Source organism: Erythrolamprus reginae, chromosome 1, assembly GCF_031021105.1.
Source record: "Erythrolamprus reginae isolate rEryReg1 chromosome 1, rEryReg1.hap1, whole genome shotgun sequence".
Taxonomy (NCBI): Eukaryota; Metazoa; Chordata; class Lepidosauria; order Squamata; family Dipsadidae; genus Erythrolamprus; species Erythrolamprus reginae.
This window is the reverse complement of record NC_091950.1, coordinates 7,070,806-7,087,133: the sequence shown is the minus strand read 5'-3', so window position 1 is coordinate 7,087,133 and position 16,328 is coordinate 7,070,806. Positions and strand designations below refer to the sequence as shown.

Here is a 16,328-nt window from a genome sequence, read left to right as displayed (position 1 = left end):
AGTGGAACGGCCTGCCAGCAGAGGTTGTGAACTCCCCAACTTTGGACATTTTCAAGAGGAGATTGGACTGCCATTTGGCTGGGGGGCTGTAGGATTTCTTGCTCAAGCAGGGAGTCGAACTTGATGACCTGTAAGGTCCTTTCAACTCTAATAATAAATAAATAAATAAAACTGTGGGATCATTGCTTGATCAACAAAATATAGCAGAACACTGGGTCCAAATACTGGGTCCATACAGTTTAAATTAGTATAACATCTTGAGAGGTTTTCCTGTCTATTTTTAACTTCTATGGGAGAAATTGATTTATAATTTCAGCCCCTACCAAGTTATTTGATTTAAATTTTGGAATGTTTGTTCAAACTTACTAGAATACAATTTATTGTCCTGTGCCACTATGCCCTAATAACACTCAATATTATAAAAAAAACTGTGGCTCAGGTCAAACTCCGTCTTCATCTCCAGTGATTCAGTTTCATGTAGGTCAAATACCCAACTTCCCCTTGATTTTGAAATCTATCTGCACTAGGGATTAACAATAAGAGAGACAAATTGTTTTTCTCATTCTGGAGTGTAAATAAAATATATTGCTGAGTGTATAGGAGGATTCTTTTCCTTTGCAATTATCAGAACTGTAATTCTTAATATATCCCTCTGGATTTCTGTCCCCCAAATTATTCCAGGATAAAACCTGCTTTGAAAACATGTTCCAAAGTCGTCCACTAGGGGCAGGATCTGTGAAATTATCTTTACGTGTTAAAAAGAATGTTTCCTGGGTTTGTTGAGACTCAGCTGTCCTTCCTTTTCTCTTTCTTCATGCATGTAATTCAGCTTCTGCAAAACCTTGGTTTATAATTTAGAAGGGATAAGAATGACTGGGCTGTATCTCCTGCTGCTGCTCTTCTGCCTCTTTCCTCCAACTACTGCTAAGAGGAGGCGAGCATTATGTGTGTGGAGGACTGTGTTCATACCTAAAGGAACACAGCACTATTACAGATCTGGTGATCTCATTATTGGTGGGAATTTACCCCTGCAAATTCATATGTTCTCCAGAGTCCCTGATTTTCAGAAGGAGCCATTCAGGACTCGTTATAATGCTTTGTAAGTTTCACCTGGCAGGGAAAAAAAAATCATTAATTATTTTCTTTGTTCAGGATTCAGAGTCTCCTTTCAGAAATCCTTGGTCTACTGTTCTAATGTCCTGGTTTAGTTCTTGCCTTTGATCTTAAAGCAGGCTCAAATTCTCAATCATTCCAGAATTGTATACCAGAAAGATGACAGATTCCATAAAAAGTGAGGAACAATAAAACCGAAATTGTGCTGGCTTAAAAAATAGGTGACAATGTTCATTATGGTAGAATGTCATAGTAGAAAATTCATAGAAAAGCTTCATTATTTTTCATTGTCTGGCAGTGTAATAAGACCAGTTTTGTAATGTGGTGACCAGTTCTGGTTATCACAATACAAAAACAAAAAATTGATACTCTGTAAAGTATGCAGATAAGAGCCACAAAGATGATTAGGTGACTGGAGGCTAAAATTTACACGACGGTTACAGGAATTGGATTTTGTCTAATCTAAAGAAAAGAAAGAGTGTGGTTAGGGTTCAGGGATCCTACAAAGACAAGGGAATCAAAGTATTTCCCAAAGCACCAAGATAAGAAACAGTGGAAATTAACAAAGACAGAAGAAGTTTAGAACTAAGAAGAAATTTCCTAATGGTGGGAACAATTAACCAAAAAAGCCAATGCAGTTCTAGTCTGCATAAACCGAGGGATAGAATGAAGAAGTGTTAATAGTAATAGCACTTAGACTTATATACCACCTCAAAGAGCCTTTACAGACCTCTCTAAGTGGTTTACAGAGTCAGCATATTGTCCCCAACAATCTGGGTAATGATATTACCCACTTCAGAAGGATGGAATGTTGAATCAACCTTGAGCGTGTGAGATTTAAACTGCTGAACTTCAGCTAGCATTTTAACCACTGGACCACCTTGGCTCTCTAATACAACTTTATAATGCCTTGGTAAGGCCACATTTAGAGTACTGCATCCAGGTTTGGTTGCCACTATATTAAAAAGATGTTGAGGCTGTAGAAAGAGTTTAGAGAAGAGCAACAAAGATGATTAGGGGCTGGAGGCTAAAACATGTGAAGAATGGTTGCAGGAATTGGGTAAGTTTTGTTTAATGAAAAGAAGTTCTAGGGGAGACATGATATCAGTGTTCCAATATCTCAGGGGATGCCAAAAAGAATTGGGAGTCAAGCTATTCTCCAAAGCACTTGAAGGTAGAAAAAGAAATGAATGGTAACTTATCAAGGACAGAAGCAAAATTTCTAGGTTTCCTGTCTAAACAGGGTGTTGGACTAGATGACCTAGAAGGTCCCTTCCAACTGTAATAATAATCTAATCCAATCTGAATTTGCAAAGTCCCTTCCAATTCTGTTATTCTATTCTAAATCACATACATATTTTCCCTATAATGCTCCCAGTGTTTTCTTTACAACAGACCCATACTCAAGAAATACCAAGAGTTCCTAGCCTTAGAGTTTGCAGTCACAGAGATAAACAAAGATTTGGTTCTCCTCCCCAACCTCACATTTGGCTTCCACATTTGTGACAATGTTCGGATTGAGAGGACCATTTCTTTAATCAGCTTCTCCTTGCTCTTCACCTGGGGCCAAATGATTCCAGGTTATAAATGTGACAGACAGGACATTCTGCTCTCTATCATTGGAGGTGACCACCCCAGCATCTACAAGGTCCCACAGGTAAGGGGGATTCATTGTATATAGTATGGTGTGGACAAAGAACAGAAACAAATGCGGAAGTCAAGGGTGAAAATGATGTTGGTGAAGGGGATATCCTATAGTTGAATTCATTTTTAGATTTTATGTGTCAAGATACATATCCCCAACAGACCAATAATGACATAATTCTGAAATCCTGTACTTGCCAAGAATAATAAATTTCTGGTTTTCATAAAAGTTTAGCCAGCATGTCATTCAATTTATTGCCTCAATCACGTTAATTATTTCTTTTCTTTTGACATATCAAAACCAGACAAAATGTGTCACAAGCAGCTCTTCCTAGGAAGAGAAGATGCTTAAGCTTGTTAATTGAAGTAAGTCTGCCTGATTGTTAAGTTTTTAAAAAAGGCAGGTGAAATCACAATACTTTACTTTGCCTTTGAAAGAGGAATCTCCCTTTCTCCAGCTTGGTGTTGGCTTTGAGATCCCTCGGGAATACAGACCACTTTATCCTTCCTTCTTCCGGATTAATCCCAGTGACATTTCAGAGTATGTGGGTTTAGTTCAGCTGCTCCTGTATTTCCAGTGGAACTGGGTTGGGCTTGGGACCTCTGAAGATGACAGTGCAGAACATTTCATTTCAACTCTGATGCCAATGCTGAAGGAGAATGACATCTGCCTGGCCTTTACTGAAAGTTTGAACACTGAGGACGTAATCATTGCATTACAGAAATTCCTTTCCAAAATTGTATTTAAAGCTGAAGTCATCATTTTGTTTGGAGATTCCACTGATACTGTAACATTTTTGTCATTTTTGAAAGCTTCTGTAAAGCATGGAATGGTACAACTTCAAAATGTTTGGATCCTAACTTCTCACTGGAAATTTACTATGCAGGGAGACCCTTCTGAAAGTGTAAAGCCTTTGCATGGGGCTTTGCAGTTTAGGGAAAACTCTGGGGATGTTTCAGAATTCAGCCACTTCCTCCTGTCTTTATACCATTTGATCAAAGAAGGGGACACCATTCTCCTGGATTTGTGGGAAAAACTCTTTGGCTGCCATATCTCCAAACCAGGCAATGTCCTTCCAAAAGGGGGAGAACAATGTACAGGAAAGGAGAATTTACAGGATGTTCCAGATTTTATTTTTGAAATGAGCATGACAGGTGAAAGTTACAGTATCTATAATGCCATGTATGCAGTGGCACATGCATTGCATACAATTTACAACTCAAGAGCACAACCAGCTATGCTGAAGCTTGGAAAAAGGATCTCAAATGTGGAGCCATGGCAGGTAAATGCCCAGCCGGCAGTTTTTTAAAGCTGCCGGCTGAAATTCCCTACAGGGCGGGGGGGCAACGCTGAGCTAGCTCTTTTCAGAGCTCAGCACTTCCGGGTTCATTCGGAACCCGGAAGTTCGGCTTCTGGCAGCGCGCCAATGAGAGGGCGCTGCCGGCTTGCCCTGCCGGGTCCCGATCGCCCTATTTAAAGGTCGATCTGGAAGGGACCCCCCCCATTGCTTTTGCCAGCGAACGGCGGAGGAGCAACCAGACGTTGCTGCTCGCTCGATTGGACAACGTGGCGTTCCAGGCTTGTTGGCTCAGGGGCTTACAGGCCTCTGACTCTTCCTTTTTCTTTACTTGTTTAAATTGGGAACGAGAGGGTAGGGCAGCCTACTCTCTGGACGGGTGGGGGTGTAGAGTGTAGCGAGGCATAAGGGCCTCACTCGGTAGGCAATTTTGTGCAGTCAGAGGCCTTCGGCCTCTGATTCTTTAATTTATTAATTGGTCAAAGTAAATAAATTGTAAAATAAAAAATAAAATAAAATAAAAAATAGAACAATAAGAATAAAATTCATTTAGGATTTTGTTTGCATCGGGGATTAGCAACATCGCCTCTCCCCTTAGGGGGAGTTTAAACCCCCCACACACACACATCACCTTCCCAATCCCCCCCTGCTTTAGTTAATTGATTAATTATTTAATTAATATTTAATTTAATTAATATTTAATATTAATATTAATTTGGGACATTTTGTGGAGTTAATTCTCGATTAATTAATTATTTAATTAATATTTAATTAATAATTAATATTTAATTAAGTCTTTAATTGATTAGCTCAGCTAAATTAATTTAATTTTGTAAAAATAGAAAATAAAAATAAATGTCATTTTAGGAACGGGATTTTGTTTGCGTTGGGGGTTAGCGGGCAGGCCTCTCTCCCCCCCACTTAAGGGGAGTTTAAACCCCCCACACACGCACACACACACCACTTCCCCCCCTGTGCCCCCCCAAATTCTCCACGGGGGGGTTGTTTTACTAAGGTGGGCTGGTAAGGGCTAAAGGAAGATAAGCCTCTTGTTTTGGGACAAAGGGATTTGGGCACTTCGAAGCAAGGGTGGCCTTAGTGCAGGGTAGTGGGATCAAGTACTGCACCTAGTGGTGCAATCTGGTCCCAGGGCCCCCCCCTGTTCGGGTGTCTTGGCCTGGGTTGTGGGGGCATCCAGGTTTTTTCCCTGTTAACAGTGTCCCAGGGTTTCCTGAACCCCAAGACCTCCCTTCCGGGTGGCTGGGGGTGAGCAGGCCTGGTTTGGGCCTACGATCTTAACTTTACCCCTGGGATTTTAGAGGGATTGTCTGCATGGCTCCCAAGAGGCGTGCCCCTACCCAGGGTCCCTTCATTACGGGCTAGGGAGGCGGGGGAGATAGTTACTACCCCTCGTGCGCAACCCTCTTCTGTCAGCCATGTCACCCCAGGCCCTGAACCCATTATCTCGGCTCAATCTTTTTCCGCTTTACTAGATCGCCTGGACCGGATGGACGCCCGCTGGGAAGCCGCCTTCAGGACACACAGTGGATCCAGGCCCTCGGCAGCGTTGGGAGCCCCTCCTGCCAGCGGGGATGCGCAAGATCCAGCTCCGGACCAGAGCGACCCGAGGGTACAGGATGCCAGTACGGCGGCCGGGGCCCTTGGGGCCCCATTGGATGGCAGGGGTGAGTCAGTATCCATTGCACCCACACCGGTTGTACGGGGGTTATCCACCGTAACCCCCCCCCCGGTGGGGCCGGCCAGCATGGCTCCCCCTTTGGGGTCCAGCACGCCTACGGTATGCTCCCAAGTTTGGGGTGCAACCGTGCAACCGGCTTTGGTCCTGGCCGGGGTGCCAATGGTGAACATGGGGTCCACCGTGGGGGGGAGCCAGGGTAGTATTTCTAATACACAGTGGCTCCAACCATTGCCCGGATCTTCGGGGCCAACCGGGTCATCGCTCAACATGACTGGCAGTGGAGGGCCCCAGGTAGCTCCTGTTGGGGTAGCTGGGGCGGTGACAGTGCTGGGTTTTTCTTCCCTTGCGGCGGCCTTTTCTGTGGCAGGGACGGACAGTAACAGTGTGGCCACCTCGACCGACCCCATGGCTGCTGCCATGGGGGCGGTGCCTGTAGGCCTTCCATCAACCTCCTTGGGATATCATTTGCACCCCTCGATTAGGGATAAGATTTGGAGGGGAGAATATATCGACCTCTATACCCTGTTAAATAGGGAGGTTCCCAAGAAGGAGAGGGATGAGGAAGCTCAGACCGATCGGGCCAAAAAGGTCAAGGTCCCCAGAAGTTTCAGGTCTTGGCTGTACGCCTTTTTGACCTATGCCACTGTTATAATACAAAAGGAACTGGGTAGGGCTACGGCGCTACTTAAATACATCGACCTCATTGCCATGGCATACTTCGAGGTCAAGGGGGATGCCTGGCAGAACTACGATGAGGCATTCCGGATGAGGGTGGCTTTTGACCCTTCTCTCCCCTGGGATCGGGAAGTGCCCGACCTATGGTTTCAGGCGACCCGTAAGAGCAGGTCGGGTCAGCGGACCGATAGCGGTCATTTAATGGAGGAGGAGCCGGCTGCACCCCGCGCTGCTGCGGGGCAGGGTGTTTGAACCACCCAGCTTTGCTATGAGTACAGTGCCAAGGGCTCTTGTGCACACTCCTCTTGTAAGTTCCAGCATGCTTGCGGTAAGTGTGGGGGTTCCCATGCCACCCACATGTGCACATGTCTCGGTGGAAACAGGGACAAAAGTAAGCCAGCCGTTCCTGCGACGCAAGGGCCCCAGTCCGGTCAAGCTTGAGTGCTTGGCCGAACTCCTGCAAGGGTACCACCCGCTATCCTTTGGGGCTTTTATGAAGGCTTTAGTATCCCTTATCGTGGTCCACGTAAGGCCTTATGTCAAAGAATTTGAAGTCAGTTTTGGGTAATGACGATTTAGTTAGAGCTAAGATTAAGAAAGAGGTAGACAAAGTAAGGGTCCTGGGCCCCTTCCCCCCCGTGCCTAATAGGAGGGTCCCCCCCCGGGTGGTGCCCAAGAAAGCCCTAGGGGAATATCGGCCTATTCACCCCGGAAAAAGGTAACTCTCTAACAGCTTCAGGAGCTCACAGGGCTGCTTAACTTCGCATGCCGGGTAATTGCTCCCGGTAGGGCATTTTTACGCAGACTGTATTCCCCCATGCAGGGATTAAGCTTGCCCCATCATCGTGTGCAGCTCAATGCAGGGGCCAGAGAAGACTTGCGGGTATGGCAGACATTCCTGGCCTGATTTAACTGGATTTCCTTCTGGCAGCAAGATTTGCTTCTCCAAGCAGACTTGCCATTGCACTCTGATGCCTCGGGTTTCCTTGGCTTTGGGGTGATGCTAGGAGGAAGGTGGCGCCATTCACCATGGCCAGCTGAATGGGAGGCAGCAGGAATTTGTAGGGATCTTAGGGAGCCTGGCGGGGCTACAGAACCAGGGAGGCAGGAGGCAGATCAGGCCATTGGGCCGTCAATAGCTCCAAGCACCCGGGCTGCATACCGCAGGACAGGTAAGGAATTTTGCAGTTCAGGGCTAGCTAGGGTTACAGGCAGGCTTGGCCATACCAGTCGTAGGCTTCCCCGATAGGGACCCGGGTATTTGCCGTTTTAATTGTTTGGTTTGTTGTTTCAGCCGTTGCTGTTTTTCCGGCCCGTGGTTTGGCTTTTGGGCCGGCTGTTTTGCTGCTAGGTCTCCTGTCGGATCGCAGCTTTCCCTGGGCTCCAGGAGGGACGTCGTCTGGATGGGCCACAGGGGAATGCGCTGGGAGGGGCTCTGCCCCCTGTTTTCTGAGCAGTGTTGGTCCGGGAGAGCCCCCGAGTTGCTGGTGATTAATCTCGGGCGCAATGACCTCGGTGTTTTGAGTGGCTTGGCGGTGAGCATCCAGGCTCGCGAAGATCTGCAGGCCATCACCACTGCATATCCAGGTGCACGCATAGTGTGGTCTGAGATTCTCCCCAGACTGGTCTGGCGGAATGCTATTTCACCTAAAGCTGTGAACAAGGCCAGGTTAAGGGTCAACCAGGCCATTGGAAGGGTGGTGGGGGAGTTGGGGGGGTGTAGTGAAGCATCCCCTGATAAAATTTGGAACCCCCGGCTCTACCGGGCCGACGGCGTTCACCTCTCAGATGAGGGGAATGCCATTTTCCTGTCGGACCTGCAGAGGCGCCTCCAGGAACCAGTTTAGGAGGCTGGGTGGGGGTCGGGGGGGACAAAATTGAGATCTGACCCCCCCCCTCCGTGGCAGGTTGGGGGCGGAAATGGGCAATTAGAAGCAACTGTGCATGCTCCTTTCGGGCATTCTTTAAGGGTGATGGACCGCCTCTCTCCAGGAACTAGAGGTTTGAGCAACGTTGGGGATTGGAGAGAGGATGCCCATGGGAATCATCGGATCCAATCTCCCCCGGGGATTGGAGGGTGAATTCCTCCCACACGACGAAGGGGCGTGGTTTGATCCAGGTGAAGGTGTTACCTCCACCTGGTTCAGCAAGGAGTTCTTGCCCAATGTTGCCAAGGAATGTTATGGTAGGAATTTCCGCCCCGTTAGTTTGGCTCTGCAGGTCCTTAGTCTGTTTTGAATTAAATATTCAAAGTTACGTATTTAAATGTATTTAAAGTCATTTAAATTTATGATAATTAATAAATGACCCTTAATCCACAATATATGTCTCAGCGTCTTTACTCCGCCTCTGGGGGGCAATCTCTGCGACATTTTATCCAGTCCACCGATCAATAGAGAAGAAGCTTCTCGTATGCATTTCTTGAAATCATATCAAGGGAGATCATATCATGGCATCTCTGAACAGACTAAACCAGCAATTACTTAAAAAAACAATAATATTCATTAAATGTTTTGTTGAAAGAGGGGACAAAAGAAGAATAACCTATAAAGTACATGGTCCTGAAACATATTCAAAGCTCCTTGAGTATCATGAGGTGAGCAAGGAGGAGGTGTCATTTCAGATCAATATGATAATCTGGTTGCATTTTATTGTTGTAAGACATCCAGAGTCCTTCGGGTGTGGGCAGCATACAAATGCAAATAAAGAAACAGATAAACAAACAGATAAATAAATAAACAAACAAACAAACTGACAGGCAGATGGACAGGCAGAAAGACAGGCAAAGAAAAACAAACAAACAAAGAAATAAACAAGCTCTGTGAATTAATGGCCATAAGAGGCCTTTACAGGAGCAGCTCTGGCACAGCTGGTTAAGACACCAACTAGAGGGGAGAATATTCTAGATTTAGTTTTTACGAATGGGAATTGGGTTTCAGATGTCAAGGTGGGAGAAAATTTAGGATGCAGTGACCATCTATGTTTGTGGTTTGATGTAAAAACTAATTGTGAGCAATCCTATAATGCAACCAAAGTATTGGATTTCAGAAAAACAAATTTTAATGCAATGGGGGAATATTTAGAAAATGAATTAAAGGGGAGGGATAAAATGGCAGGAGCGAGCACCCAGTGGACTGTATTAAAAAAAGTCATCTTAAAAGCCACTGGACTGTATGTAAGACAAATAACTAAAGGTAAAAGGAAGAAGAAACCGCTATGGTTTAGCAATGATGTAAGGGCTATAGTCAATGAAAAAAAGGCTGCCTATAGGAGGTATAAAGAGTCTGGAAGTATAGCTGATAGGGATGTGTATAAAATGAGACAGAAGGAGGCGAAACAGATAATATATGCTGCTAAAGCCTCAAAAGAGGAAGAAATTGCCAAATCTGTAAAGAAGGGGGATAAAACCTTCTTCAGATATATTAGTGATAAGAAGAAGAAAAACTGCGGCATCACGAAACTTAGTACCGGGAATAATACATGCATTAATGGGAATAAGGAGATCGCTGACCATTTCAATAGCTACTTCTGTTCAGTTTTCTCAAAAGACACCGTACAAAATAGAGGGATATAGCATTGCTTCCAGCTGTACGGATTCAGCTCCAGTGATCTTAGAAGCCGATGTCTTAGAAGAACTTGAACGATTAAAGATAAATAAGGCAATGGGTCCAGATGGCATCCACCCCAGAGTTCTTAAAGAACTCAGATCTTAAAGAACTCAGGAAAAGGGGGGACATGATCGAAACATTTAAATATATTAAAGGGTTAAATAAGGTTCAGGAGGGAAGTGTTTTTAATAGGAAAGTGAACACAAGAACAAGGGGACACAATCTGAAGTTAGTAGGGGGAAAGATCAAAAGCAACATGAGAAAATATTATTTTACTGAAAGAGTAGTAGATCCTTGGAACAAACTTCCAGCAGACGTGGTAGATAAATCCACAGTAACTGAATTTAAACATGCCTGGGATAAACATATATCCATCCTAAGATAAAATACAGAAAATAGTATAAGGGCAGACTAGATGGACCATGAGGTCTTTTTCTGCCGTCAGACTTCTATGTTTCTATGTTTCTAAACAAACATGAAAGATGGTTCAACATGAGAGTTGAAATTCTAAAGGGTATATCTAAAGAATCTTCTCCGATTACCTTCGCATGTAACCTGAACATGTAAAAAGATGTTCAGCTCAATTCCTTTTAATCTTCTTTTATGTTTTTATGAATTAGCATCATGTGTGACTCCAATTGATATGTTTACTTCTTTGTTTCTTATAATGTGCTTAACAGAATTAAATAGAATAGGATATAGAATAGAACAGAATAGGAAATAGAATAGAATAGGAAATAGAATAGAATAGAATACTTTATTGGACTCTGTTGGACACAAAAGGATTTTGTCTTTGGTGCATATGCTCTCAGTGTACATAAAAGAAAAAGATACCTTTGTCAAGAATCATGAGGTACAACACTTAAAGATTGTCATAGGAGTCAAAAAAGCAATCAGGAAACAATATTAATAAAAGTCTTAAGAATAAAAGCAACAAGTTTTGGTCATACAGTCATAAGTAGGAGGAGATGCGTGATAGGAATGATGAGAAAAAAACTAAGTAATAGAAGTGCAGACTTAGTAAATAGTTTGACAGTGTTGAGGGAATTATTTATTTAGCAGTGATGGCGTTCGGGAAAAAACTGTTCTTGTGTCTAGTTGTCTTGCTGTGTGGTGCTCATTTTGAGGGTAGGAGTTGAAACAGCTCATGTCCATGATGCGAGGGGTCAGTAAATATTTTAACAGCCCTCCTTTTGACTCATGCAATATACAGGTCCTCAATGGAAGACAGATTGGCAGCAATTGTTTTTTTCTGCAATTCTGATTATCCTCTGAAGTCTGTGTTGGTCTTGTTGGGTTACAGAACCAAACCAGACACTTATAGAGGTGCAGATGACAGACTTAATGATTTCTTTGTAGAACTGGATCAGCAGCTCCTTCGGCAGTTTGAGCTTCCTGGGTTGGCATAGAAAAAAACATTCTTTATTGTGCTTTTTTGATGATGTTTTTGATGTTAAATGACCATTTTATGTCTTAAGATAGGATGGAACCTAGAAATTGGAAGGTCTCTACTGTTGATACTGTGTTTTCTAGTATTGTAAGAGGTGGTAGGATGGGAGGGTTTCTCCTAACGTCTACCACCATTTCTACGGTTTTCAGGTGTTCTGTTCCAGATTGTTCTGGTCACACCACAAGGTGCAAATGCTCTATAGTCATTCAGTTTCTTGATGGAATCTTATTTAGCAATGGGATGATAGTAGAGCATTTGAAATAGGAAGGAACATAGTACATCACTAGTGAATAAGGGAATTGGACACGACCTTGGAAGTCTTCTAGTCCAAACCCCTACTCAAGCAGAAAACTTTATACCATTTCAGATGAAAGTTTTCCAACTTCTACTTTAAAATCTCCAGTGATGGAGCACTCATAATGTCTGGGGGCAAGTTATTCATTTAAAATTGTCATTTTAAAAAAACTGGTGATGGGGAAGCCAAAATAAAAATACCCAGTGATAAACGGAATATTTTGTATTGTTGACAATTGAGTCAATGTTTACTATTTCTCCTGGTTCCTTGTATCTCAACCAATTGTAGCTTTTCAGTGTAGCTGTAGACTTGTGACAAAAATTATAAAACTCTATTCTATTCTATTCGACACTATCCTACTCTACCCTACCCTACTCTGTTTCTGCCATTCAGCTAATTGCTCCAATTTATGAAGATCTCTTTTCTTTCAGATTCTTGCCAATTTGAGAAATGTCCACTTCAACAACAGTGCTGGAGATGAAATCTCCTTCTCACAAATTGGAATGAGAACTGCTCGTTACGATATTGTCAACTGGGTTGTCCATCCCAATAAATCTTTAGTCCCTGTGAAAGTTGGGCAAAAGGATCCCAGGGCTGCCCCAGGCCAGGATTTCACCATTAACACTGATGGGATCATCTGGGTCTTAAAGGTGAGCTGTAAGGAAATGTTGTAAATTCAGGAAAACAATCACTCTCTCCTGGAGATGCTGAACATCCTTCTAAGGTAGAGGTCCTCAAATGTGCCAACTTTAAGATCTGTGGACATCAAACACCCAGAATTCTCCAACCGGCATAGCTAGAACACCTGTTCTAAGGTGAAAACAGGTATATAGATGCAGAAATTTGGAACTTGAAATTGGGTGAATTACTTGCATTTGAGGTTAACAAATTTGAGATCTAATTTATGAAACCTTTAGCAATGAGTGGGAATGAGAAGAACCAGGATGCTATTAGACCAGGCAGAGATTTCCACGGACCATAGCCATTCTTTTGGATGTTCATCATTCTTTGTTGTAGCAAAGTTGTAACTCAATGTAGCAAAACCTCCTTTGTATTCTGAGGTTCAAGAGTCAAATGTTAGTATCCATTGGTGAGTCAGCAGTGCCACTTGCCTGAATCTCCTAGGAGATTTTCATGGTTCCTGTTAGACCTTTGTGAATGATTTATAATTGATAACATTCTCAACAGAAAAAGAGGAATATGGAAATGAATAAATGTAGGATCTTCATTGCAGAGGCCACTTCTAACACTTCTTTTTTTCTCCTTTAGAAGGTGCCCTTTGCCAGGTGTGGCAAGAAGAGGTGCCATGCAGGAGAGAGGAGACATGTTCCAGAGGGCCAGCCCACTTGCTGCTACGAATGTGCCTCTTGTCCAGAAGGAACCATCTCAAATCAAACAGGTAGAGCACTTGTCATACACAGATCTTCTAGGATCTAGGACGGGGATTGGCAACCTTAAAAAGTCAAAGAGCCATTTGGCCCTATTTTCCAGAGAAAACAAAACATTCAGAGTCACAAAACCTGGGTGGGCATGGCCAACTTGACCTCATTTGACCTCACTCCCATCAATATACATCCCCCCAGCATACAAATCTAATAAATAATAACAATAAATAATAATAATACCTATGTTTTATGGGTCTGATCTCAATTTGAAAAAGTTATCTGTCTCTTTCTCTCTCTCCATCTCTTTTTCTCCCTCTCAACTTTCTTTCTCTCTTTCCCTCTTCCTGTCTTTCTCTATTTCTTTCTCTCTCCTATCCTCCCCACACACCACTCTCTCTCTCCCTCCCCCCCTCATCTCTCTCTTTCTCCCTTCTCTCTCTTTCTCCCCCTCTTAGTGTATGCTGAGTAACAATAACCAGTCCTGGTTTCTCCATCCCCTCTCCCTGGCTGGTTGTGGCATGTCCAGGGAGACCCTCCTCAAGGTGCAAAGGCAAACACAGAGGGTGAGTCGCTGCTCATTTAAGGAGAGGTTTTAGACATGGCTTTTCTCCTGCCCTAAGGATCCGGCCATTACCTTGCCATGTCCCATTCCATCCTGTCCCCCTCCACATCTTCGGCTTAGCAGGGAGCGTGTGACCACTACGAAACAAATATTGTCTTACGCACAAATGTGACATGAAGGTAGCTAAATTGCCTTGATATGCCCCCCCCCCCATCATGAGGGTAGAAATATTGGGAGGAGGGTCACCAGAGCAAAGGCACCCTTAGCCGCCTTGAGTCCTTCAGGATTGGGTGGCATAGAAGTTGAATGAATAAATAAGCCTTTGCTTCCTCCCACTTTGGGCTGGAGCTTATGTCCACCCTGCTTGGGCTGAAGAGCTGTGGGTTGGGGGGACAGGATGGGACATGGCAAGGTAATGGCCAGATCCTTAGAGCAGGAGAGAAGTCACATCCTTAAGCAAGCAGCAGCCCACTGCCTGCCCCCCACTGGCAACTTTGCTGCACTTGGTACTCATTTTGGGGTCTCCCCATGGATGTGCAGACTCCTGGCCACACCATAGCTACCCATGGAGTCACAAAAGGGACAGGAGAGTCGACGAAAAGGAAGCCTTTACAGGGATGACAATGTTCCTCATCCAGTGTCAGAGAATCAACCATGACCACATCTACATTCACACTGTTGCCCTTACTTTATCAGGAAAGGTGAGGGAGGAGAGGGTGAGGCCAGCCAATGATGGGACAGGGAGCAACAGCAGGGGCCCCAAAGAGCAGCATATCGCTCTGGAGCTACGGGTTGGTGATTCCTAGTCTAGGAAATCATTGAGTAAATAATTGATTTTGTTGTTTTTGTTGGGAATACACAACATCAATATGCTTTATTATCTGTCAGTTTATGGGTCTGCGTTGTCCTGTCCCAACAAAACATTTCTCTGCTCCTTAATAATTTAATTTTTCAGAGAGAGGCGGCATACAAATCATATACATACATACATGCATACATACATACATACATACATACATACATCTGTCCTGTCAGCATTTTCCATTTTCCTAACCTTAACCCTGTTGAGCATGAAGAAGTCAGGAAACTCAGGCAGTTCAAATGAATATAAAGGACTATTTAATATTTAATATTAAGTTCCATTCAATCTGAAGTACTAATTATAGAAGTGAATTGGCAGTGGATAAAAATCAGTGGAATTTGCATATTTCTTGTATTTAGTTTGTGGGTTAGCCAGAGCAAAAAAGGGGGGACAGTCATGTCAATTCGTAGAAAGGGACAATGACCATGACAGATGACGCTGAAATCCTTACACAAAAATTCTTATTTTCAGATGCAGCCCAGTGTGACCCCTGCCCAGAAGACAAGTATCCCAACAAGGAGAAGGAGCAATGCATTGCCAAGAAGATCCACTTCCTCAGCTATCAAGAGACCCTTGGATACATTTTGGCTTCTTTAGCTCTTTTCCTTTCTCTGATCACATCTGCAGTACTGATGGTTTTCCGTAAGCATCATGAAACACCAATAGTCAAGGCCAACAACCGAGATCTCACCTATATCCTCCTGGTCTCCCTCCTGCTCTGCTTCCTCTGCTCCTTCCTCTTCATTGGTCAACACAGGAAGCTCACTTGTCTATTCTGACAAACTGTCTTTGCCATTTTCTTTTCTCTTGCAGTTTCCTCTGTGCTGGCAAAAACAGTCATGGTGGTTCTGGCCTTCATGGCTACCAAACCAGGAAACAGGGCAAGGAAATTCTTAGGAAAACCACTGACTAATTCCATTATCTTAGCCTGTCCCCTGGTCCAAGCAGTTCTTTGTGCCATCTGGCTGATAACCTCTCCCCCATTTCCCAACTTGGACTTCCACTCCTTGGAAGGACAGACCATCTTGGAATGTCAGGAAGGCTCGGTTTCAATGTTTTACACAGTCCTAGCCTACCTGGGTTTTCTGGCCTTTGTGAGTTTTGTTATAGCCTTTCTGGCTAGGAAATTGCCTGATAGCTTTAACGAAGCCAAATTCATTACTTTTAGCATGCTGGTCTTTTGCAGTGTTTGGATCACTTTCCTCCCCACCTACCTGAGCACTAAAGGGAAGTCCATGGTGGCCGTAGAGGTCTTCTCCATCTTGGCCTCTGGCGCTGGTCTCTTGGTTTGCATATTTCCCCCCAAATGGTACATTATCCTACTGAGGCCCCAATTGAATTGCCGAGGTAATATAATGGGGCACAAAAAACTCTGATTTATGTCTTGAGTTTCTGTGGGTCTCCTGCTTGAGCAGAGGGCTGGACTAGATGGCCTCCAAGGTGCCATCCATCTTATGATTCTGTTTCAATTTCCTGCTTGAGTGTCAGAGCTTCACTTTCGGAAGATAGCCAACCCAAGCAGCTAACCTGCCCAACCAGCTAACCAACCCAACCAGCCAGCCATAGACCAATAGATATGGAATTCAAGTCTTCAATAAAACACAGCAGCAACAAGACGTCTTGCAAAAATATATTTACTTCTTATTTACACTACTAACTGTATTCCATCAATACACACACCACACTAGTATCTCACTATTATATCACTACAACTATCTCAATTACAGTAACTCACAG

The 16,328-nt window shown here is 43.9% G+C and overlaps 1 pseudogene; it reads left to right on the top strand.

Annotated features, from left to right (window-relative positions):
* Nucleotides 1-869: 869 nt before the first annotated feature.
* Nucleotides 870-15,967, top strand: LOC139175277 (vomeronasal type-2 receptor 26-like; annotated as a pseudogene).
* The last annotated feature ends 361 nt before the right edge of the window (nt 15,968-16,328 follow it).